We start from the raw sequence: 25330 nt of genomic DNA, 5'->3' as shown, positions 1-25330 counted from the left end.
GCCATCACACTGTTCTGAAGGGGTTGAGTGTGTGCCCCAAAGATGGAAGGGAATCCAGGTGCTGCCCTGATATTTGAGGAGGGTGGGGCCGAGAAGGTGGTCTCCCCAGTGTGTGGATATGTTGGAAAACTCACCCTAGCATTTGGAGAGCAGAGGGCTGCTGAAAAGGCCCTTAGGAAGGGTTAGACTCCCGCTCTCTCAAGCCCCAAGGATGCAACGTTGTTCTGTAAATGACTCTCAGACTTTGAAATCTAATGGAGTTTTTCCTTCAGGTTTTAGGAACTGTTTTGGTCCTGTTAACCCTGTTGAGCTATCTATAGGAGAGAGTGATGTGTTGAAGTCTACCACAATTATTGTGGATACATGAATTGCTTCCTTTAATTTTGCTAGTGTTTGTCTCATGTATTTTGTGGCACTTTGATTGGGTGCATAAACATTTATGATTGTTATTTCTTCTTGTTGAATTGTCCCTTTTATTAGTATGTAGTGGCCTTCTTTGTCTCTCATAACGTCCTTGCATTTAAAGTCTATTTTATGTGAGATTAATATTGCTACTCCTGCTTTCTTTTGGCTGTAGCTTGCATGAGATATTTTTTCCATCCTTTCACTTTGAATTTCTTTGTGTCCCTGTGTTTAAGATGAGTCTCTTGTATGCAACATATTGATGGTTCATATTTTTTGATCCATTCTACTAATCTATATCTTTTAATTGGGGAGTTTAATCCATCTACATTCAACGTTATTACTGTGAAGGTATTTCTTGAATCAGCCATCCTATCCTTTGGTTTATGTTTGTCAGATATAATTTTTCCCTCTCTTTCTTAATGTCCTTTAATGTACCCATACCGAATCTCTTTAGTACTGTAGTTTTCCCCATATCTCTGTCAGTAGGATGTTTTAATGGTTGCTTTGTTGAAAATCTACTTGTTTTATCCTAGAGAGAGAAATACCCTGAAACATTTCAGTTCACAATCCAGAATTAGGTAAAATAAAGTTAGATTCATGGTATAAAGTTCTCATTTAGTGCTTACTATAGTAATATCAAATTTGATGGTTAAAAACCCATACCTATCAAATTTACTTTTTGCTGCAACACTTATCCCTCTTTATCTGACCCTTCTTATTCAGTGGCCTTGTAACTCCAAGGCTCTATCAAAAATGATGCTCATTAAGGTGTCAGGCAGTTAGAGTTATTCATGATAAATAAAAATTTAGGAAAATTGGGCTCCCCAAATCTTGTTCTGTGTGATATGCAGAAAAGGATCTGTCCCCCTCTAGTTTCATCCTGGTTAGGGTACAGTGCTCCTCAGATGATATATACATCAGGGGATGTAGTTAAGTATCTGCAATTTTTATGTTCATCAGAGATACCATGGGGTTTGAAAACTTTGGTGTTTAAAATTGCCTTAAGATATAATCATGTCTGTTAAAAACATTTCTTAAATCTGATTAAAATTATGAATCTGGGAGCAAAGCATGAGATATTTACACATAATAGAATATTTTTCTCACTGTCCTATTTTTTTTAAAACTCTTATCAAACAGAATCTGAATGCATATTATCTACTTGTTTCCTTCTTTGTTCTGTGCCCATTAAATTACCTAGTTAAATAGCTTAAAATTGGTTTGGATCTTGCTCTAAAGCACACATTTCAAAATTGCACATTTTAATAAAGACATAAAAAAAGTCATAGATCATCAATGTCTAAATTCGTTGTCCATAAGTGAAAATGTCATGTGAATCGTGTACATAGTACACTTGTGATCTGAGGATGTGTTGTATTCAGGAGCACTTCCTGGTGGATTTTGAGTAAGTAGCAGCCTAGCTTGGTTCTGGGAATTCAACAGGTGTATTTCACAGTTTGAATTTATATTCTTGTATTGACCTACAAAATCTAATCAATTTAATTTTAAGTTAAAGCCACATTTTATAATATTTATAACTAAAATTGTTTAAATTCAAACCTTATTTTTCAAGTTAATATAATAAGAAAACCAGATACAAATACTTTAGAATATATAAGCTTATTTAGAGCTACTGAATGCTTTGAAGTTTTGTATCTGTAAATCGGTAAATTTCTTATAGCTGTGGGTATTACCTAATACATCTTTTTGTATCCCCCTTTTAGATCATAGATATGCCATAAAAATTCTTAGGAAAAACTTTTAAATTCATCCCCATATTAGCACATGTCAAGGCAGGTAAAATTTTTTTTTATGTAAAATCTTACCATCATTTAACTTTGTTTCTGAGCCAGTCAGTTTTGGCGAGGTACAGTTGGAATTCTAGCCATATGGTCTGGAAGATTGTAGCTCATAAAAGGGATTCTGGGATGTCAAGATGGGAGGGGCTCTGTTGTGACAACACACAATGTCTTTGGAAGGCAGGAGGGACAATGAATCAACAACTAACTCACTGCCCCTTTCCACAGCCAAACCACAGAGCTGCTCTACCGCCTGAACTCCAGCTATAGGCTGTGCTTGCCAAGGGGGGCAGCACCCATGTGGACAAGTGCCCATGTGGCTGCTGAGGGGCCCCAGGAGCACAGCGTGCAGCCTTAGGTGCTGCAGTCTAGTGATGGGAACCAGGCTGGGGATCCTCGTGGTCCCTGCTCCAGGCAGCAGCCCCAATCTCAGTCTCCCCATTTCAGGCTCTTCTCTCCCTTTCCAGATGTTGTGTCCTTTTAGTGGCATCTAAGCTAGTTGCTCTAATACTGTGAGAGACATTTGCAAATTAGGGATTCTTTGTTATTTTGAAATATTTGAAATTAAAAAGTGAAACTCAAGTCCAAATTTGATTTCAGTTATCAGTTTTTGGATGGTTTTCAAAATGATTTTGAACTATTATTACTTACTTTTGCATTCAATATTTCTTATATTCGGTGAGTATAAAAATGGTGGTACAATGTTAAGAAGTCTTATGTAGTCATTGTTTAAATACACAAAACCTGAAAAAAAAATTTTATTATAAGCAAGCATAAATTTTCATTAAGAATTATGATGATTTTTTGTTTGAAAAATTATCTAAATAAAAACAAAGTAATCACAATTCTGTTTCAAGTTACATGTGGATAATTTTGAGTTTTGAATAATTCAATCTAATGCCATAGCAATTAAAATGATAATGATTTCTAAAATTTTACCATCTAACATAACATGCAGATGAAAAATGTCATGAAGTATGCATTCATGGTTTAGTAACTAATGAAAAAAAGTCAAGGTAATCTCCATTTAGGTCATAAAATAAATTATTGCAGGGATATTAATATTTTATTCAAATTTTCAGCAGTTTTATTAAGTAGGTATATTTAGGTCCCAGCAATTGAGCCCAACTAATCCAGATAGGCAAGTTTTTAAACAGTTTCTTTAGTCCAACCTGCCCCAAATCCAGGAAGTGGACTAGGTTCACTCAGTATATAGTTTAACTTTGGTGAATGAGATCATAGTTGGATAAATGTTTGTATAAACAGACTTTTAATGTTAAAAACTGTGATACTTAAAATTGTAGTTATGTGAGCTTTTTTCAAGTATATGTCCATTAAATAGTTGATTGGCCTATTTTAAGTTTAAACAGAATCATTTAAGTGATATACATCTAATTTTTGTGGAGAAAATACCTAGATGAGATGAGATAGCTATATATCTAGTATATGTTCTTTTCTCCTATCTTTTTATTCATATCCAAGTGCATCCACTTGTAGAATGTGCTCATACCAGAGGATCTTAATTTGATTTTGAAATATTTTTCTTGAGACCCTTTATATAGCATATTCCTTGGATCACTTTCTTTAATTAGTTCAAATCTTTCCTAAGCCAAAAGTCCCGATTAGAGGGAACTGCCTAGCTATATTATCAGCAAAATGTTAATTTGTAAATAAGATGTATATTTTGGTGTGATGGAGACCTAATTAGACCATGTAGTAGTATTCCTTTATTTATAGAGAAACTCCACATAGATTACATTTCATACTGTTGATGTTTGTTGCAGAAGGAAACTCTTATTTTAGTGTGACAAGAATTTTAAGAAGGCCCTTCTCTGAGGACCCAGACTTCTCACTGGGCTATGCCGTGATTTAGGTTACATAGGCAATTTATTTAGCAACTTCACAGAGGCAGAAAAATTTTCCAATAAATGATTCTTTGATAAAACAGGTAATATCTACGATACTGTAAACTCCAGTTTCCTATACCTGTGGTGAAATAATACATGGACAGCCAGATTGTGGGATTTATGAAGGCATATTTCTGAGTCCATATGTCCAGAAACTTTATTGTTTTTATATTTTCAAGCAGCATTTTGATGCTTTTGATCTATTCAAAAATTTCAACATACAGCAAGTTTGAGCAAAGGGAAGATACACATTCCAACGAGGTTAATATGGATTTGGACAAGGGATCGAAATTGATTGGATGGTCACATAAAGGACTGACAGAGCCTCTTTCTGTTTCTCCATCTTTTCTGTAGTCCTGAGAGAGAAACACAGTCAGGCTAGCCAGCTCATGATACATCCTATCTGTGATTTGAAGTTTTATTGTCAGCAGTCAGAATCATATTAGGATGGAGAGCTAGCATTGGTGTAAGGATGCCAGGCAACAGAGTATAGTGTCTGTTTTTTCATAGCACAAGCAGTTGTGGAGTTAGCAGGGGGATTTAAAAATCCCATTCATATCATTAATTTCTCTTAATTTTGTATCCTTATCCAATAGGCTGCATCATGGATTTCCCTCTTCTTAATCTGACTTAGTTAGTCTCGCAGTTTCAGCATCACATGATTTATTGAGAAGATCTTAATAAGAGATACCAAAGAAGAAGCTTCAAAAAAAAAACCCTAAAATTTAACTGTCAGTATTCCTAAGTGCATTGTTCTAAGCATTTCATTTATGTTAGCTCATTTACATGTCACAATCACATAATGAAAGAGATGCTGGTATTCCTACCTGTATCTTACAAACTCTCTGAGGCAGAGAGTTTAAATAACTTGCCTATGGTATTAGAGTTAGTAATTATGGAGGTAGGAATCAAACACATGCCCTCCAATTCCAGAGCCTCTCTTTTTTTTTTAAATATGGTTTTAATGAGATACATTGATATATTTTTGTTGAGATATATTCATATACCCTGCTATCAGTTGTTCACGGTGCTATCATATAGTTAGTTGTGCATTCATCACCACAATCAAATTTTGAAAATTTTCCTTCCTCCCCCCAAAATAAAAATAAAAGTAACACCTAAAACATTTGATTCCCCCCAACCCACCTATTTTTCATTTAATTTTTGTCCCCACTTTTTGACTCATCTGTCCATATACTGGATAAAGGGAGTATGAGCCAATCACACAGTCCACCATATAAGCTACATAGTTATAGAATCGTCTTCAAGAATCAAGGCTACTGGGTTGCAGTTTGACAGCTTCAGGTATTTCCCTCTAGCCATTCCAACACACTAAACACCCAAAAGGGTTATCTATATAGCGCATAAAAATAACCTCCTGAATGACTTCTGGATTCCATTTGAAATCTCTTCACCACTGAAACTTAATTTTGTTTCATTACACTTCCTCCTTTTGGTCAAGAAGATTTTCTCAATCCCAAGATGCTGGGTCCAGGCTCATCTGTGGAAGTCATGTCTGTGTTTTGCAAGTGGATTTACACCCCTGGGAGTCAGGTCCCACATTGTGGGGAGTGCAGTGAGGTTACCAGCAAAGTGGGCTGAAAGAGAGAGACAGCATCTGAGCAACAAAGACGTTGTCTGAGGGAGACCCTTAGGCACAATTTTAAGGAGGCTTAGCCTCTCCTTTGCATTTACAAGCTTCATAACAGAAGAGCCCCCAGATCGAGGACTTTGCTACTATATTGTTAGTCCTCAGTGTTTGTGAGAATATCTGTAATAGCCCAGGTGGTGAAGTCCAACATTTCCACATTTTCCCCCAGTTCCTCAGGGGGTCCTGCAAATACATTTTTATTCTCTGCTGCAATTAATTTGGGATGTGTCAGGATTTCACCCTACCTGTATAAACCTAACCAGATTGCACTTCCTATTCAGACTCCCGTGTACTTAAGACGTTTGAATAAACTGACTGTACAATTAAATTATTTAGTGTCCTACAGAAAATATAGATCCTGCACCAAATAAATATCTCTTCCCTTGGTCTCACACAAAAGTTGACGTTTTAAAACACAGTATCATCCTTTACCCTTTTGTCTGATTTTCCTTAGTCCTAATCATATCAGCTATATTCATGTCTGTAGTTGAAACCTGAACTCTTTTTCAGCTTTTGTAACAGTTGCTGTGTGAGGTAATGCTGACATTCACAGCTGTCGAAATCCAGCTCTGAGTTTCAGGAGTCAGGCAGATACCCAAAGTTCCAGAGAGTTACCAGGTTACACACAAAGAGCTCAGCATCTCAGAATTTAGAGATAACTGTTACAACTCACGAATAGATGTAACTGCTCTAAGAGCTTACAATCTAGGGATCATTACAGTAAGCGATCCCCTGATAAGCTGTGCTCTAAGATTCAATTCTCAAGAGTTCCACATTATAGTTGATCCATATTAGTGAGGCATAAAATGTTTGTCTTTTCCTTTCCAGAGTATTTCACTCAAAATGCTGTCCTTAAGATCCGTTCATCTAGTTGCATGTCTCACAACTTCATTCCTCCTTGCAGTTGCTCAATTTTCTATTGTATGCATGCACTACAGTTCACCATTCTGTTCATTAGTTGATGTACCCTCAAGCCACCTCCTTCCATTGCAAGTCATGAATACTGCCTCCATAAATGCCAGTGTACAAATGTCCATTCGTGTCCCTGCTCTCAGATCTTCTAAGTATATACCCCATAATGTGGTTGCAGGACTTTATGACATCTGCATACTTAGCTTCTTGTGGAATCAACAACTTTCCTCTAGAAAGGCTACACCATTCTGCTTCCCCAGCAACGGTGAATATGTTTGTCCCTGTCTCCCCTTTTTCTCCAGCACTTGTATCCCTCTATTTTTTCTCCTGCAATTTTATAGGGATATAGTCACATACCGTACAATCAACCATTGTGTACAAGCAATTGTTCACAGTATCATTATATAGTTGTGTATGCATCAGCAGTTGAATGTACTCTATATACAAAGAAATTTAAAAAAAAAAAAAAGAGAAAAGAAAATTAAAGTACGATACAAGAGAAAGATCAGACAACAGCACCACTACCAAGAATCACATACCCCTTCCTTATAAACCCCTCTTATAGACAATTAGCTTTGGTATATTGCCTTTGTTACAATTAATGGAAGTGTATTACAATGTCACTGTTAACTATATGCTCTGGTTTTCTGTGATTATATCCCCCCCCCCAATAACATCCCATTTTCAATACCTTGAGAAGTTGACATTCATTTGTTCTCCCACATATAAACATTTTTGTGTTTGAATGTTTAATTACCATCATTGACCACTCTAGATTTCACTAAGTTATACAGCCCCAGTCTTCATCTTCTATCTTCCCTTCTGGTGTCATACATTTCCCTAGCTTTCCTCTTTCAGCTTTATTCACAGAGAACTTTTTTCACTGTGCTTACAATATTGTGGTGCCATCACACAGTTTTGTGCTATCCATTTCTGGATCTATCCAATCAATCCTGTTGAACATTGTATACTCCTTCAGCATCAAATGCCCTATCTCTACCCTCTCTCTATCTCATGATAACCTGTGTTTCTCAGTTTTAACTCTCAAAATTTGCTCATTAATGTTAGTTCATATTAGTGAGATGATACCATTTTTGTCCTTTTGTTTCTGGCTGATTTTGCTCAACATAACATCCTCATGGTTCATCCATGTTGTTATATGTTCCATGACTTTGTTCTGTGTTACAGCTGTGTAATCCTCCATCATTCATATTTGCCACAGTTTGTTTATCCACTCGTCCATTGTTGGACATTTGGGCTGTTCCATCTCTTGGCCATTGTGAATAATGCTGCTATAAACATCAGTTTACGAGTGTCCATTCATGTCTTAGCTTTTAGTTCCTCTGAGTATATACTGAGTAATGGAATTGTAGGATCATATGGGAATTCTATACTTAGTTCCCAGGGGAAACCCCATAATGCCCTCCAGACTGGCAGCACCATTCTACATTCCCACCAACAACGATTAAGTGTGCCTCTTCTCCACATCCTCTCCCACAATTGTAATTTTCTGTTTTATTTATAATGGACATTCTAGTAGGTATGAGGTTATAGCTCATTGTGGTTTTGATTTGCATTGCCTTCATAGACAGTGAAAGCATCTTTTCATATGTTTTTGAGCCATTTTTATTTCCTCTTCAGAAAAGTGTCTATTTCTTTTGCTCATTTTTTAATTGGATTGTTTGTCTTTTGTTGTTGAGTTATAGGATCTCTTTATATATTTTGGATATTAAATCCTTATCTTATATATGCTTTCCAAATATTGTCACCCATTGTGTAGGCTGCGTATTTACTCCTGTGACCAAGTCCTTTCATGTACAAAGTGTTTAATTTTGAGGAGATACCATTTATCTATTTCACTTCCATTGCTTGCACTTTGGGTATAAGGTCTAGGATACCACCTCTTATCAAAGGATCTTTCAGATATTTCCCTACATTTTCTTCTAAAAGCTTTATGGTCTTAGCTCTAATGTTTAGGTCTGTGTTCCATTTTCATGTTAATTTTTGTACAAGATGTGTGATAGGTCTCCTCTTTCATTCTTTTGGATATGGATATTCTGTTCTCCAAACACCATTTATTGAAGAGGCTGCTCTGTCCCAGTTGTGATGGCTTGACTGCCTTATTAAAGATTAATTGGCTGTGGATGAGAGGTTCTATTTCTGAACTCTACATTTGATTCCACTGTTTGGTATATCTGTCTTTATGTCAGTATGATGCTGTTTTGACCACTGCAGGTTTGTAATATGCTTCAAAGTCAGGTATTGTGAGACCTCCAACTTCATTTCTTGTAAGATATTTTTGGCTGTTCGGGTTACCTTGCCCTTCCAACTAAATTTGGTTACTGGTTTTTCTATTTCTGCATAGTAAGTTTTTGGGATTTTAATTGGTACTGCATTGAATCTATAAATCAGTTTAGGTAGAATTGACAACTACATTTAGTCTTCCAATTCATGATCATGGTATGTTCTTCCATTTTTGTATATCCTGTTTGATTTCTTTTCACAATTTGTTGTAGTTTCTTGTGTATAGGTCTTTTGTGGCCTTGGGTAAGTTTATTCCTAAATACTTGATTCTTTTGGTTTCTGCTGTAAATGGTATTTTTTTCTTGATTTCCTCCTCCTGCTGCTCATTCCTTGTCTTTAAGAACACTACTAGGGAGGCGGGGAAAGATGGTGGAATGGTGAAGTGTATGTTTTAGTTACTCCTCCAAGGAAGTAGGTAGAAAGCCAGAAACTGTGTGGACTGGACACCGCAGAGCAATTTGACTTCGGGCATACTTCATACAACACCCGTTAATACATGGAACTGCTGAGATCAGCGAAATCTGTAAGTTTTTGCGGCCAGGGGACCCACGCCCCTCCCTGCCAGGCTCAGTCCCATGGGAGGAGGGTCCATCAGCACTGGGAATGAAAAGGGAGAACTGCAGTGGCGGCTCTTATCGGAAACTCATTCTACTGATCCAAACTCCAACCATAGATAGACTGATACCAGACACCAGAGAATCCGGGAGCAGCCAGCCTGCTGGAGAGGAGATAGGGATAGCAAAAACAGCAAAAAAAAAAAAAAAAAAAAAAAACCAAAAATAAAAGCAGAGGCTTTTTGGCGTTCTGGTGAACATAGAAAGGGGAAGGACAGAGCTCAGGCCCTGAGGCTCATATGCAAATCCAGAAGAAAAACCGATCTCTCTGCCCCCCTGGGCCTTTTCTTAATAGCCCTAATTGCTTTGTCTCTTAGCATTTCAATAACCTATTAGATCTGTGAGGAGGGCCTTTTTTTTTTTTCATCTTTTCTTTTTCTTAAACAATTACTCTAAGAAGCCCAATACAGAAAGCCTCAAAGACTTGCAATTTGGGCATGTCAAGACAAGAGCAGAACTAAGAGAGCTCTGAGACAAAAAGTAATACTTCAGTGGCTGAGAAAATTCACTAAACACCACAACTTCCCAAGAAAAGGAGGGCATCCTCTCACAGCCATCATCCTGGTGGACAGGAAACACTCCTGCCCATCGCCAGCCCCATAGCCCAGAGCTGCCGCAGACAGCCCAGTGTGATGGAAGTGCTTCCAATAACATGCACACACCACAAAAGTGCACATGGACATTAGCCTTCCCTGCACCCTCAGCTGGTTGTCCCAGAGTTGGGAAGGTGGAGCAGTGTGAATTAACAGACCCACATTCAGCCATCCTTTCAGCACACTAGGAGCCTCCCTACACAGCCCTGTAGCCCAGAACTACCCTGGGGGGCAGCATGCACCTGTGACATAGCACAGTCATCCCTCAACAGAGGACCTGGAGGTGCACGGCCTGGAAGAGGGACCCACTCACAAGTCTCAGGGGCCATATGCCAATACCAAGGACTTGTGGGTCAGTGGCAGAGACAGACTGGGGCAGGACTGAACTGAAGGATTAGATTATTGCAGCAGTTTTAAAACTCCAGGAACACCAGGGAGATTTGATTGTTAGAGCCACCCCTCCTCCCTGACCACCCAGACACACACCCCATATACAGGGCAGGCAACACCAAATACACGTGCAAGCTTGATACACCAATTGGACTCCACAAGACTCACTTCCACACTCACCACAGAGGCAAAGTGGGAGAGAACTGGCTTGATGGGAACAGATGGCATGTGGATGCCACCTGCTGTTTAGTTAGAGAAAGTGTACTCCACGAAGCAGTAGATCTGACAAATTAGAGATAAGGATTTCAATTGTCTCCAAATCCTAAAAGAACCCTATCAAGTTAAGCAAATGCCAAGAGGCCAAAAAAACAACAGAAAAATTTTAAAGCATATGGAAAAACCAGACGATATGGATAACCCAAGCCCAAGCACCCAGATCAAAAGCTCAGAGGAGACACAGTACCTGGAGCAACTAATCAAAGAAGTAAAGATGAACAACGAGACCGTGGCACAGGATGTAAAGGACATGAAGAAGAGCATGGCACAGGAGATGGACATCAAGAAGACCCTAGAAGAGCATAAAGAAGACATTGCAAGAGTAATAAAAAAATAGATGATCTTATGGAAATTAAAGAAACTGTTGACCAAATTAAAAAGATTCTGGATACTCATAGTACAGGACAACAGGAAGTTGAACAATGAATCAGTGACCTGGAAGAAGACAGAATGGAAAATGAAAGGACAAAGAAAGAATGAGAAAAAATAAAAAAAATCGGAATGGACCTCAAGGATATGATAGATAATATAAAATGTCCAAATATAAGACTCATTGGTGTTCCGGAAGGGGAAGAGAAGGGTAAAGGTCTAGGAAGAGTATTCAAAGAAATTGTTGGGGAAAACTTCCCAAATCTTCTGAACAACATAAATACACAAATCATAAATGCCCAGCAAACTCCAAATAGAATAAATACAAATAAACCCACTCCAAGACATATTCTGATCACACTGTCAAATATGGAAGAGAAGGAGCAAGTTATGAAACAGGAAGAGACAAGCAATTCACCACATTCAAAGGAAACAGCATAAGACTAAGTAGTGACTACCCAGCAGCTACCATGGAAGCGAGAAGGCAGTGGTATGACATACTTAAAATTCTGAGAGAGAAAAATTTCCAACCAAGAATACTTTATCCAGCAAAGCTCTCCTTCAAATTTGAGGGAGAGCTTAAATTTTTCACAGACACATGCTGAGAGAATTTGCTAACAAGAGACCTGCCCTACTGGAGATACTAAAGAGAGCCCTACAGACAGAGAAAAAAGAAAGGAGAGAGAGACATGGAGAAAGGTTTAGTACTGAAGAGATTCAGTATGGGTACATTAAAGGATATTAATAGAGAGAGGGAAAAATATATATGACAAACATAAACCAAAGGATAAGATGGCTGATTCAAGAAATGCCTTCACGATTATAACACTGAATGTAAATGGATTAAACTCCCCAGTTAAAAGATACAGATTCGCAGAATGGATCCAAAAAAATGAACCATCAAGATGTTGCATACAGGAGACTCATCTTAGACATAGGGGCACAAAGAAATTGAAAGTGAAAGGATGGAAAACAAATTTCATGCAAGCTACAGCCAAAAGAAAGCAGTTGTATCAATATTAATCTCAGCTAAAATAGACTTTAAATGCAGGGATGTTATGAGAGACAAAGAAGGCCACTACATGCTAATAAAAGGGGCAAATCAAGAATAAGAAATAACAATCAAAAATGTTTATGCACCCAATCAAGGTGCCACAAAATACATGAGAGAAACACTGGTAAACCTAAAGGAAGCAATTGATGTTTCCACAATAATTGTGGGAGACTTCAACACATCACTGTCTCCTATAGATAGATCAAACAGACACAAGACCAATAAGGAAATTGAAAAGCTAAACAATCTGATAAATGAATTTGATTTAACAGAGATATATAGAACATTACATTCCAAATCACCAGGATACAGATTCTTCTCTAGTGCTGATGGAACTTTCTCCAGAATAGATCATATACTGGCACATAAATAAGCCTCAATAAATTTAAAAAAATTGAAATTATTCAAAGCACATTCTCTGACCACAATGGAATACAATTAGAAGTGATTAACCATCAGAGACTTAGAAAATTCACAAATACCTGGAGTTTAAACAACACGTCCCTAAACAATCAGTGGGTTGAAGAAGAAATAGCAAGAGAAATTGCTAAATATATAGACATGAATGAAAATGAGAACACAGCATAACAAAACCTATGGGATGCAGCAAAAGTGATAATGACGGGGAAATTTATAGGACTAAATGCATATATTAAAAAGAAAGAAAGAGCCAAAATCAAAGAACTAATGGATCAACTGAAGAAGCTAGAAAATGAACAGCAAACCAATCCTAAACCAAGTAGAAGAAAAGAAATGACAAGGATTAAAGCAGAAATAAATGACATACATAGCAAAAAAAAAAAACAATATTGAGAGGATAAATAACACCAAAAGTTGGTTCTTTGAGAATATCAGCAAGATTGACAAGCCCCTAGCTACACTGGCAAAATCAAAAAGAGAGAAACCCCATATAAACAAAATAATGAATGAGAAAGGTGACATTACCATGGATCCTGAAGAAAGTAAAAAAATTATAAGAAGATACTATGAACAATTGTGTGGCAACAAACTGGTTAATGTAGAGGAAATGGACAATTTCCTGGAAACATATGAGCAACCTAGACTGACCAGAGAAGAAACAGAAGACCTCAACCAACCAGTCACAAGCAAAGAGATGTAATCAGTCATCAAAAAGCTTCCCACAAATAAATGCCCACTGTAAGATGTCTTCACAAGGGAATTCTACCAAACTTTCCTAAAAGAACTGACACCAATCTTACTTGAACTCTTTTAAAACATTGAAGAAAATGGAATACTACCTAACTCATTTTATGAAGCTAACATCAATCTAATACCAAAACCAGGCAAAGATGCTACAAAAAAGGAAAACTACAGGCCTATCTCCCTAATGAATATAGATGCAAAAATTCTCAACAAAATACTTGCAAATGGAATCCAAGGAAACATTAAAAAATCATATACCATGACCAAGTGGGTTTCATTCCAGGCATGCAAGGATGGTTCAACATAAGAAGATCAATGAATGTATTACAACACATTAACAAATCAAAAGAGAAAAATCAAATGATCATCTCAATAGATGCTGAAAAAGATTCGACAAAATCCAACATCCCTTTTTGATAAAAACACTTCAAAAGGTAGGAATTGAAGGAAACTTCCTCAATATGATAAAGAGCATATATGAAAACCCACAGCCAGCATAGTACTGAATGGTGAGAGACTGAAAGCCTTCCCTCTAAGATCAGGAAGACAAGGATGTCCCGCTGTCACCACTGTTATTCAACATTGTGCTAGAAGTGCTAGCCAGGGCAGTCCGGCAAGACAAAGAAATAAAAGGCATCCAAATTGGAAAGGAAGAAGTAAAACTGTCATTGTTTGTAGATGATATGATATCTTATACCTGGAAAAACCTGAGAAATCGGCGATACAGCTACTAGAGCTAATAAACAAATTTAGCAAAGTAGCAGGATACAAGATTAATGCACATAAGTCAGTAATGTTTCTGTATACTAGAAATGAACAAACTGAGGAGGCACTCAGGAAAAAGATAACATTTTCAATAGCAACTAAAAAAATCAGGTAACTAGGAGTAAAATTAACCAAAGATGTAAAATATCTATACAAAGAAAACTACATAACCCTACTAAAAGAAATAGAAGCGGAACTTAAAAGATGGAAAGATATCCATTTCATGGATAGGAAGGCTGAATATCTTTAAGATGTGAATTCTACCCAGCCTTATCTATAGATTCAATGCAATCCCAATAAAAATTCCAACAACCTACTTTGCAGACTTGGAAAAGCTAGTAATCAAATTTATTTGGAAAGGGAAGATGCCTTGCATTGTTAAAGACACTCTAAAAAAGAAAAACGAAGTGGGAGGACTTACACTCCCTGACTTTGAAGCTTATTATAAAGCCGCAGTTGTCAAAACAGCATGGTGCTGGCACAAAGATAGACATATTGATCAATGGAATCTAATTGACAATTTGGAGATAGACCCCCAGATCTATGGCCAACTGATCTTTGGGTCATAATGGTCTTTTCAACAAATAGAGCTTGGAGAGTTGGATATCCATATCCAAAAGAATGAAATAGGACCCCTACCTCACACCCTACACAAAAATTAACTCAAAATGGATCAACGATCTGAATATAAAAGAAAGTACCATAAAACTCCTAGAAGATAATGTAGGGAAACATCTCCAAGACCTTGTATTAGGCGGCCACTTCCTAGACTTTACACCCAAAGCACAGGCAACAAAAGAAAAAAATAGATAAATGGGAACTCCTCAAGCTTAGAAATTTCTGCACCTCAAAGGAATTTCTCAAAAAGGTAAAGAGGCAGCCAACTCAATGGGAAAAAATTTTTGGAAACCATGTATCTGACAAAAGACTGATATCTTGCATATATAAAGAAATCCTACAACTCAATGACGATAGTACAGACAGTCCAGTTATAAAATGGGCAAAAATATGAAAAGACAGTTCTCTGAAGAGGAAACACAAATGGCCAAGAAACACATGAAAAAATGTTCGGCTTCACTAGCTATTAGAGAGATGCAAATTAAGACCACAATGAGATACCATTTCACACCAATTAGAATGGCTGCCATTAAACAAACAGAAAACTACAAATGCTAGAGTGGATGTGGAGAATTTGGAACTCTTATTCATTGTTGGTGGGACTGTATAATGTTTCAGCCACTCTGGAAGTCAGTCTGGCAGTTCCTTAGAAAACTAGATATAGAGTTACCCTTCCATCCAGTGATTGCACTTCTCGGTATATACCTGGAAGATCAGAAAGCAGTGATACGAACAGATATCTGCATGCCAATGTTCATAGCAGCACTATTCACAATTGCAAAGAGATGGAACAACCCAAATGTCCAAGTGAAAAGAACTGTCTTTTCATATCTTTTGCCCATTTTATAACTGGGCTGTCTGTACTATCGTCATTGAGTTGTAGGATGTTCTTATTTATCCACTTATCCACAGATGAGTGGATAAATAAAATGTGGTATATACACAGGATGTAATACTAGGGCAGTAAGAAGGAACGATGTCATGAAACATATGATAACATGGATGTAACTTGAAGACATAATGCTGAGCAAATTAAGCCAGTCACAAAAAGAGAAATATATGCTACCACTAATATGAACTTTTAAAAGTGTAAAACAAATGGTTTGTAATGTAGAGTGTAGGGGAACTAGTGATAGAGAGCAATTAAGGAAGGGGGAATGATAATCCAATAAGAACAGATAACCTATCATGGATAAATTTAACATTCTGGGAATGCCCAGGAATGACTATGGTCTGTTAATTTCTGATGGGTAGAGTAGGAACAAGTTCACAGAAATGTTGCTATATTAGGTTACTTTCTTGGGGTAGAGTAGGAACATGTTGGAAGTAAAGTAGTTATCTTAGGTTAGTTGTCTTTTTCTTACTCCCTTGTTATGGTCTCTTTGAAATATTCTTTTATTGTATGTTTTTTTAAATTTTTAAATTTTTTAAATTTTTTATGCAGTTGATTTTAAAAAAAGGTAGAAAAAAAAACAAGGAAAGTATATACAGAGCCCCCTTGAGGAGCTGGTGGAGAATGCAGGGGTATTGGCCTGCCCCACCTCAATGGTTGCTAATGTGCTCACAGGCATAGGGGACTGGTGGTTTGATGGGTTGAGCCCTCTACCACAGGATTTGCCTTTGGGAAGACTGTTGCTGCAAAGGAGAGGCTAGGCCTCCCTATAATTGTGCCTAAGAGCCTCCTCCCGAATGCCTCTTTGTTGCTCAGACCCGGCATCATGGGATGGAGAACATCTTCTTGACTTAAAGGGGGAAATGAAAAGGAAATGAAATAACCTTCAGTGGCAGAAAGATTCCAAAATGAGCTGAGAGGTCACTCTGGTGGGCACTCTTATGCACAATATAGACAACCCTTTTTAGATTCTAATGAATTGGGGTAGCTGGTGGTGGATACCTGAAACTATCAAACTACAACCCAGAACACATGAATCTTGAAGACGGTTGTATAAAAATGTAGCTTATGAGGGGTGACAGTGGGATTGGGAAAACCATAAGGACCACACTCCCCTTTGTCTAGTTTGTGGATGGATGAGTGGAAAATGGGGGAAGGAAACAAACAGGGGCACCCAGTGTTCTTTTTTGCTTTAAATGCTCTTTTTCGCTTTAATTATTATTCTTGTTGTTTTTATGTGTGGTAATGAAGGTGTCAGGGAGTGATTTTGGTGAGGAATGTATAAATATGTGATGGTACAGTGAACAATCGAATGTACGATTTGTTTTGTATGACTGCATGGTATGTGAATATATCTCAATAAAAGGAATATAAAAATTGAAAAAAAAATTACTGATTTTTGCACATTGGTCTTGTAGCCTGCCACTTTGCTGTGTTCGTTTATTAGCTCGAATAGTTTTGTTGTAGAGTTTTCCGAATTTTCTACATATCGGATCATGTCCTCTGTAAACAGTGAAAATTTTACTGATTCCCTTCCAATTTGGATAACTTTTATTTCTTTTTTTTTTGACTAATTTCTCTAGCTGTAACTTCCAGCACTATGCTGAAAAACAGTGGTGACAGTGGGCATCCTTGTCTTGTTCCTAATCTTAGAATGAAAGTTTTCAGTCATTCCCTATTGAGTACAATGTTAGTGTGGGTTTTTCACATTTTGCCTTTGTCATGTTCAGAAAGGTCCCTTCTATTCCTATCCTTTTGGGTGTTTCATCAAGAAAGATGTTGCATTTTGTCAAGTGCCTTTTCTGCATCAATTGGGATGATGATGTGGTTTTTCTGCTTTGATTTACTGATGTGGTGTATTACATTAGTTGATTTTCTTTTGTTGAACCAGCCTAACATATCTGAAATAAATCCCTCTTGGTCATGATGAATAATTCCTTTAATGTGCTGCTGGATTTGATTTGCAAGTTTTTTGTGTGGATTTTTCCATCTCTATTCATTAAGGAGACTGGTCTGTAACTTTTTTTCTTGTAGTATCTTTGTTTGGCTTTTGTATTGCAGTGATGTTGGCTTCATAGAATGAGTTAGGTAGCTTTCCCTCCTTCAGGTTTTCTGAAAATGTTTGAGTAGGAATGGTAGGAATTCTTTCTTGAATGCTTGATAGAATTCACATGTGAACCTATCTGTTCCTGGACTTTTCTTTTTTGTTAGGTTTTAGATGACTGATTCAGTCACTTTAGTTGTGATTTATTTGTTGAGGTTGTCTGTTTCTTGTTGGGTCATTGTTGGTTGTTCATGCTTTTCTAGGAAATTGGGCATTTTGTCTAAGTTGTCTTGTTTGTTAGCATATAGTTGCTCATAGTCTTCTCTCATTATTCCCTTAATTTCTGTGATGTCAGTGTTTATTTCCCATTTCTCATACTATTTATTTGCATTCCCCCCCACCTTTTTTGTTAGTCTAGCTAAGGGTCCATCAATTTTATTGATTTTTCTCGAGGAACCACCTTCTGGTTTTGTTCATTCTCTCTATTGTTTTCAATTTCTTAATTTAATTTATATCTGCTTTAATCTTTTTTACTTCTTTCCATTTGCTTTTTCTTTTAGTTTGGTGTCTTTTGTCTAGTTCTTCCAGGTGAGCAGGTAATTCCTGATTTTTGGTCTTTTTTCTTTTCTAATATAGGCATTTAGAGCAATAAATGTCCCTCTCTGCACCTCCTATGCTTGGGCTGCACCTCCTCTCATTTTGCTCTGTCTTCCTCCTGGTGCCTTTTTCTCTTCTGATGTGTCTCTTTATGACTGGCTTGATGGAAACTACTGTTTTGTAAGAAGTGCTTATAAACTCCATATTCTCCACTGTAGGAGCCACAATTATATTCTTGTAGACTCATGTTCAGGGGTACTGGTTTTTCTGTGTACTCCCTGGGGAGTTGACAGTAGCTCAGAGAGTCTTGTCTCAGTCTGCTGTCATGAGTTTGTAGCTACTGAGGTAAGTGGTTTCAACTCTTTGTGAAATATTGTATGATTTTTGGTAAGTCTGGACATTTTCAAATATTCTATGTCCAGGTTTGGAGTAAACCTATTGTTTGTACTCGTAGCTTTCTAAATAGTCCTCTGTATTTTTCTTAAACAAGTCTTTGGCTCTACTTCTGGCTTTCTCCACTTTGACATATTCTTGAAGTGCATCCTGAAAGGAGTCATATATTTTCCTTGAATGTTTCATTAGGTTGACAACAAGGGATTCTCTTTTTATCAGTCTGAGAACTTGGTGGAAAAATCTGATCACATTAAGTGCTTCAACTTTTTAGTATGAAGTTTCTCTATATAGCAAGACTGTGCCACAACTGGAGAGCCAAATATGATGCAGGTATTACAAAATCTATTTTTGTCCAGTACTGCACTCACATTCATTTCATAATGTGAAATCCTTTGTGATTCAGAGTATAGCACTATTCCACATACTTGGCAAAGGCATTTATAGAAACTTCAATCTTTGTTCACTCAACGTGGTGTCTTTTCTGAGGCATGGGTGGACATCTACAAACTCCTGTCTGCTCTCTGACAAAGCTGCCATTGGGGAAGTGAACCAGGGTGGAGGTGGTTGAGGGGCAGGGACAAGTGCTGCTGCTCTCTCCACATCCACCACTGAGTAGGCAGGGCGAGGAGCCAGTCTATGTCTGTGTCTTTTTATTAGGCAGTTTAATCCATTAACTTTCAATGTTACTAATGTAAAGGCAGTACTTACTTCTACCATTTTGTCTTTTGGATTTTATATGTCACGTCTTATTTTTTTTTCGTCTCTTTCCTTTTACCCTTCTTGATAGGTCTTAGTTTGTACACTCTTCTCCAGTCGTCTTTCTCCTGTCTTTTTCTATCAGCCTGTAGCACTCCATTTAGTATTTCTTGTGAAGGGGGTCTTTTGTTCACAGACTCTCTCAGTGCCTGTTTTTCTTAAAATATTTTAAATTCTCCCTCATTTTTGAAGATCCCTTTTGCTGGATATAGAATTCTTGGTTGGCAGTTTTTCTCTTTCTGTGTCATTAATATATTATACCATTGACTTCTTGCCTGCATGATTTCTGCTGAGAAATTCGCATATAATCTTATTGAGTTTCCCTTGTATGTGATGGATCACTTTTATCTTGCTGCTTTCATGATTCTCTCTTTACCTTTGACATTTGACAATCTGATTAATAAGTATTTTGGAGTAGGTCTATTTGGGTCTATTCTTTTTGCTGTACATTGTGCTTCTTGTATCTGTAATTCTATGTCTTTGATAAGAGATGGGAAATTTTCAGTGATTATTTCCTTCATTATTCTTTCTGTCCCTTTTCCCTTCTCTTCTCATTCTGGAACACCCATGACACATCTCTTCATGCACCTCATGCTATTATTCAATTCCCTGAGAACTTGCTCATATTTTTCCATTCTTTTCCCTATCTTTTGTTTTCTGTGTTAGATTTCAGATGTGGTGTCCTCTAGTTCACTAATCCTTTCTTTTGCTCTTCAAATCTGGTGTTGTAAGTCTCCATTGTATTTTTCGTCTCTTCTGTTTTGCCTTTCATTCCCATAAATTCTGCCATTTGTTTGTTCAAACTTTTGAGTTCCTCCTTTTGTTCACCCAGTGTTTTCTTTATTTTCTTCATGTCTTTTGCAATATTTTCCCTCAGCTCATTGATTTGATATTTGAATTGATTTAGGATGTTTGTTTGAACATCTTCAATTAGTTGTTTGAACTCCTTATTTCATTTGAATGTTAGCTTGTTCCTTTGACTGGGTCATATCTTCGTTTTTCCTAGTGTGACTTGTAATTTTTTTGTCTAGGCATTGGTTTCCTTGGTTAGTTTATTTAACAGGTTATTGTCACTCTTGTACTTTGGGTTTTCTTGTTAGTTGTCTTAGTTCTCTGTTTGTTCTTTAGTATGCAGTTCAACTTATAGTAGACTTCTTAAATAGCTTCTATTTTATTGATCAGAATTTTTTTTAACTCATCTTATTCTGTTTCTTGCCTTGCACATATATCCCTCTCACCTGCCAGTTGTCAGATTTGCTCTATCCCTATATCCTCTATAAACAGAAACCTACAACAGCCTGCTTCTGGGCATAAGTTCTGGTCATGATAGCAAGTTCTCTTTGTGTTTGTAAAGTACGTCTTTTGGCTCTCAATGTTGTTATAGGTTTTTTTGTTTGTTTGTTTTGTTTTGTTGCCAGCCAGCAAGCCCCAGGTTTGTTTTGGAGCACAGCTTTAACTGTTGTGTCATCCATATTTGAACAGGGTCCAGTTTCCTGGGCTGTTATTCAATTTCCTGAGACCTTGCTCATATTTTTCTAATTGTTTTCCCTATCTGTTCTTTTCTGTGTAGGATTTCAGATTAGTGTCCTCTAGGTCACTAATCATTTCTTTTGCCTGTTCAAATCTGGTGTTGTAAGTTTCCCTTGTATTTCTCATGTCTTCTATTTTGCCTTTCATTCCCATAAATTCTGCCATTTGTTCACTGTTTCTGGGATCAGGTCTGTATAGGTTCTGAGAAATCCTAAAATTCCCTTGTGCTTTCCAATCTGTCTAGCAGATGGTGCTGTTTGGTGAGTTAGTTGTACCAAGAAGATGTTTATCTTCCAGGTCTGAGGCTTTGTCTGACCAGATGAGGCTGAGCTACCTCTTGGAGCTCAGCAGCATCTGCCTGGCTGGGGCTGAATTACCTGTTGTAGCCTGGCTGAGTCCAGCTGGGTGGGCTTGACTTATCTTTTGTAGCCCAAGTGAATCTTACTGGGTGGGGCTAAATTACTCAGCCAACTGAGTTTGGCTGGGTGGGGCTCAGTTATCTCTTGGAGCTCAACTGAGTCTGTTTGGGTTGTGCTGATTTATGTCTACACATACCCTCTTGGCACATTTGTGGCTAGAAATTTGATCTATGCCTCAGAATTACTCCTGGAAAATTCTTACCATGAGATCTGTTGTTAAACCCTCTTACCATTAAAGGGATTCTGTGAGTATATTTGGTCAGCTTTGATATCTCCAAAGCCAGTTCCTCCTCCAGGACAGTGGAGGTGAAATACACATAAAGAGGCAGCACGGAGGTCTCTCAGTGGAAAGAGGGTGAGTTAATTAAGGTTTTATTTTCCGTCATACTCTCTATGTTGTTGAAAGATGACAAAACATATTGAAAACCAAGAAATTTGGAGATATGGAGCTCTGATTTTACTGCCTTCATTTTACTCTCTCTGTGTTGGTTTCATAGTAAGTCTTTTAGCAAATAGCTGTAGAAATACAGGTGGTTTATTCAGAACATATAAACATCAGAGGAGAGAGAGGAGATGTGTCTCTTTCTTAAAAAAATTGTTGACATGCTGTATATATGTATGAGAGTTATGAGAGTTTATATATCATAAGCATGCAGCTTGATACATATTCTCAAAGTTAGCCATTAAAATAACCCATCCTCAGACAAATGATATTTCTCTTTCACACCCTCCTACAAAATCCTGGGAAAGCACAGTTACCTTCTTTCATTCACTGTCCATCTGTGATGAAACAGAGAAGGAGAATGCATGGAAACACTGGGGTTTATGGTTGCTTATAAATTTTGGGCTCGCCTGTTAAAGGTCTCATCAATACTTGGTGCCAATTATTGACTTCCAGTGTTCTCTTAGTTAAGCATCTCATAGCTAGACCATGAGGACTCCCTTACAGGAAGCAGAATGTTGGTAGGGTCTCTGTCCTAGTGAAATATTCTTCTCATGGAGCATTATCACAGGGGAACTGAGGTGTCAAGTGTAGCAATAGAGACATAAGTAAGGTGTAGGGAGCAAGGGGCAGATGAATGAGAGGGAGAGATGGGGGAGACATCCCACTACCTGAGGTCCTCAGCAGGTAGACTCGTACCTCAACTCCCCATCACTCCATCTTTTAGTAAGAGACTGGAGGAATTGTTCTTTGCAAGACAGCTCATGAAGATAAAAGACACAGTAACTGAAATGTTGAGGGTGCGTGTTACAGTACGTTCAGGTACCATTAAGTAAGGGAGTGTTTGAATTCTGCCAGTTAGAATCCTGTTCTTATAGTGAGAGTTTGTAAGGATGTGACTGGGTTCTCCATTAATGTAATTTTCTTCTGTCCTCACAGATTTCTGATGATGAGAATGCTAGCCAGAAATGACTCCTTAGTGACTGAATTTATTCTTGCCGGATTAACAGATCACCCAGAACTCCAGAAACCCTTCTTTTACCTGTTTCTGATGATCTATGTCATCACCATGGTGGGCAACCTTGGTTTGATAACTCTAATTGGGCTGAATTCCCACCTTCACACTCCCATGTATTATTTTCTCTTCAAACTTTCCTTTATTGATTTCTTTTACTCTTCTATTTTCACCCCCAAAATGCTGATGAACTTTGTATCAAAGCAGAATATCATCTCCTATGTGGTGTGCATGACCCAGCTGTTTTTCTTTCTCTTCTTTGTCATCTCTGAGTGCTATATGTTGACCTTGATGGCCTGTGATTGCTATGTGGCCATCTGTAATCCATTGTTGTATAAGGTCACCATGTCCTCTCAGGTCTGTACTGAGCTGGTGCTTGCTGTATATGTGATGGGATTTGCTGGAGCCTCTGCCCACACAGGGTGCATGCTCAGACTGACCTGCAAGGCTAATATCATCAACCACTACCTGCGCAGCATTTTCCCTCTCCTCCAACTCTCTTGCACCAGCACCTATGTCAGTGAGGTGGTAGTTCTCATTGTGGTGGGGATTAATACCACTGTACCCAGTTTTACCATCCTGATTTCTTACGTTTTCATCCTGACTAGCATTCTTCACATCAAATCCACTCAAGGAATATCAGAAGCCTTCAGTACCTGTACCTTGCACATCACTGCTATTTCTCTTTTGTTTGGGTCAGGAGCTTTCATGTATCTGAGGTATCTTCTCCTGGATCTATGGAACAGGGGAAAGTTTCTTCTGTTTTCTATACTAATGTGGGGCCCATGCTCAATCCCCTGATCTGCAGCTTGAGGACCAAGGATGTAAAAGTTGCCCTGAGGAAAGCCCTGATCAAAATCCAGAGGAGAAACATATTCTAATGCAGAGCAGTGAAAATATAAAGAAATGCAAGGACCTCAAATTTTTATTGGTGTTTTCTATGAAAAGATTTTGTTCATAACCAGTTTGATTGTACAGATTGTTTTATTCTTTGTGGATTTAGACTTGTCTCATTTCCCTTATAACTAGTCTTGTGTTCTTTGCTACCTTATCAGCTGTACCTCTCACAAGTTTACTAAATAATTAATAGCATGTTTATAGAAGTATCATCTGCACTGACTTTTTTCTTTATTGTTTTATGCCTTTCTGTCTCCTGGTTTATCCCTAAGCTGAACAAGCATCGTTTTGTTCCATAAGCCACCCGGGACAGTTAACACTACTGCCTGGTCACCTAAATGGAGAATTGTCCAATGCTATAGAAGCATTCTTGTTTTTGTGAATAGTGTTACTGGCTTTGGCAGAAGGATTCACTCGTATGAAGTTCAGTGGTTTTTACTATATTCACAGGGTTGTGCTATCAACACCACTATATAATTACAGAGAGTTCTCAACACTCCATTAAGTAAATCAGGGACCATTAGAGTCTTTTGCCTTTTCTACTTCCCCAGCTTTGACAACCACTAATGCCTACTCTGGATTTCATATAAATGGAATTATAGAGTATGTCATCTTTTGTGTCTGGCTTCTTTCACCGAGCATAATGCTTTCCAGGTTCATCTGTGTTTTAGCATGAATCGGCACTTAATTCATTTTTATGGCTGAATAATATTTCATTGTTTGGATATACTACATTTTGTGTATCCATTCATCAGTTGATGGACATTTGGGGTGTTTGCACTTTTTTGCTGTTGTCAGCAATGCTGCTATGCATAGTTGTGTACAAGTTTTTGAGTGAGCACATGTTTTTAGTTCTCTTTAGTATATACCTAGCAGTGAAATTGCTGGGCCAGATGGCAACTCTATATTTAACCTTTTGAGGAATTGCCAAGGTGTTTTCCAAAGGGACTGCATCATTCTACATTCCGATTAGCAATGTCTAAATGTTGCTTGTCAAAATTGCATTGGGTAAGTAAGACTTCTTTCAGTACGAGTAGTAATGAAGTTACTGGAGAGCTTTGCCTTCTTCCCATCCTTAACAGAAATGCCTTTAATGGTTCCCCATTAATTGACATACTTGCTTTAGCATGAAAGTTTATCTATTTTACCATTTTAAGTACGTATCCTTCAGTTTCTGTTGTCTTGATTTTTTCTTAACTCAAGAATGGGCTTGAATTTTGTCAAAAACCTTATCAAAATCTATGGAGATTGGTTGGGGATTGAATCATGTGTTCCACAAAAGACATGTTAACCTCCTAATTGCTCTCTGTGGTGGTGTGAACCCATTTGGAAGTAGGACCTGGGAAGATGTTCTTAGCTAAGGTGAGGACAAACTTAATAAGAGTGGGCCCTAATCCAAGGTGGTTGAAGTCATTATCAGCAGAGGAAATTGAGATGAAGTCATTTAGGGGAAACCAAAATTGGAAGCCAGAAAAAGAGACCCATATTTCCATGCGACAGAGGCTGAGATCAAGGCAGTACCAG

At 37.7% G+C, this 25330-nt stretch overlaps 2 pseudogenes; one reads left to right on the top strand and one right to left on the bottom strand.

Annotated features, from left to right (window-relative positions):
* Nucleotides 1-18397: 18397 nt before the first annotated feature.
* LOC119537406 lies at nucleotides 18398-18933 on the bottom strand (annotated as a pseudogene).
* Nucleotides 18934-22840: 3907 nt separating this feature from the next.
* On the top strand, nucleotides 22841-23790 carry LOC119538687 (annotated as a pseudogene).
* The last annotated feature ends 1540 nt before the right edge of the window (nucleotides 23791-25330 follow it).

The sequence above is a fragment of the Choloepus didactylus genome, chromosome 6 (assembly GCF_015220235.1).
Source record: "Choloepus didactylus isolate mChoDid1 chromosome 6, mChoDid1.pri, whole genome shotgun sequence".
Taxonomy (NCBI): domain Eukaryota; kingdom Metazoa; phylum Chordata; class Mammalia; order Pilosa; family Megalonychidae; genus Choloepus; species Choloepus didactylus.
Note: the sequence above shows the minus strand (reverse complement) of the source record. Positions and strands in the feature narration are given on the sequence as shown.